This window comes from Carassius auratus, chromosome 19 (genome assembly GCF_003368295.1).
Source record: "Carassius auratus strain Wakin chromosome 19, ASM336829v1, whole genome shotgun sequence".
Lineage (NCBI taxonomy): Eukaryota > Metazoa > Chordata > Actinopteri > Cypriniformes > Cyprinidae > Carassius > Carassius auratus.
In genome coordinates, this window is record NC_039261.1 from 16,952,923 (window position 1) to 16,954,906 (window position 1,984).

Below are 1,984 nucleotides of genomic sequence, written 5' to 3' on the forward strand. Positions count from 1 at the left end.
TTAATCACACATTTTGTTCTGTTGCACATTTTTTAATAATGTAAATCACATTGTATAACAGTAGAACAGACTTTAAATGTTATTAATCATTGACTTCTGAATGAATTTTGTGTGTAAATCTTATACTCCATGTATTTCAAAGAACAGCTCACATTGATTTCACTGAATTCTCATTCATGTTTAGCCCAGTGATCAGTTGCCCCTGCACTACGCAGTGTCTCGACCCGACCGGAGGACTCGGAGTCGTGCAGACTCTGCTCAAGTTCAGCAGCAAAGATGCTCGTCTTATTCCAGACAAGGTACAAAAGCATTGATCACGCTTATTGATTAATTATATGAGAAAAATGTGTCCTCCAGAAGCTTGCGTTCTGCAAGTGAACCCCGCTTTATGGTCCCAACGCAAAGTGCACAAAATCACTTTCACCTTAAAGGTCTTTGTCAACAGTCTCCTCTGTGTCTCTCCACATCAGTCAAACTGCCTACGCTCTTCTGTGTCCGCCGTGCCACAAGGATGTGCTGTTTTCTTTCAAATCAAAGCATAAATACACGTAGAAACGTCCACGTGCATCTACCTCTGCTGTCTACTTGTTTTCTTTTCATCTCTTTTTTTTTGTATACAATAATCAACCCTCTTACAGTAGCACTCTTTGTCCTATTTCTATTCCATCTACTTGTTTTCTTTTATTTATAAAAATATAAAACTTGACCCTCTCACACTAGCGTTCTTTATGCTTTTGTAGTTTATCTACTTGTTATAAAAAAAATATTGCAAACATTGCACCGCATTAGACTATCCGGGATTTGTCCCAGCACTTATATTTGTCCCATACACTCATATTATTGCTCTTTTGTTGGTTTTGATTGCATCTATTGCCCTTATTTCGACTAACGATTAGTCAACTATTATGGGGCGGCCCTAGATAAAAGCATCTACTAAATTAATAAATGTAAATGTAACAATTATAATTAGTTTATTAAACTAGGATACTCCACTACAGTGGCCAGAAATGTGGTGTTGTCATATGAATGTAATTATTGGATTCAGCTAAGAAATAGATTTTATCACTACAAGATCAAATGTTCCCTACCATTTTCCTCTCTTTCCAGGATGGCTGTCTTCCACTGCTGCTGGCTGTCGAAGCTGGGAATACTGTGATTGTTCGGGAACTCCTTTCCGGCCAATCCGAGCCGCAGCTCAGGCCATGAAGACAGTAAGCGTCCACGACCTTCAAACCTTGAAGATTACATTCATACATCGAATCAAGTTATTTAAGTCAAATATGTAACTGAAAATGAAAGCATATTATTTTCGAATGCCATTTGTGAAGTTAACCGTGTTCTCAGTTTTAGCATAACGTAGTGTAATTTAGGATTAATCAAGTAAAAAAGTTCTGAATTGGAAACCCTGATCATTAAAAGTTTGACCACATTTGTTGATTTAGTTGGGTTTGTGTAATCAGTGGAATTTAGCGCTTCATCTCTTACTCAAAACAAAGCTCTCTAGTTCTTAAATAGGTCAGTTTACTTTTCCTTTGTCTAGATCTATAAGTGTTTTTTAACTAATTTAAAAAAAATGTTGGACATCCTCATTTGCCTTTGACCTGGAATACATTTTACATTTAGCAGAACGCATTCATCCACTGAGTCAGAGGAACATGGGAATATCAAAACCAGTGTTTTTTAGTGTCATAAATATGCTATTAGAGTTGTTCACTGATGAGAACAGAACACTGTTTAGAGTCCCAGCCTCAGAGGAGACAAGACAGCAGTGGATTTATTGAGTTATATACTGTATATTACACTGCTTTCACACACTTCTAATATAATATTTCTTTCCCAACTGTTGACCTTCACAGACATAACTATTTTTGTAACTTGTCTGTTTTTTAACATAAACATGTGTATTTGACAGTTTAAGTGCAATTAGATATGAACGATAAACCTAGTTTAGTAACTCAACATGCTGTGAACTGTGCACATGCTT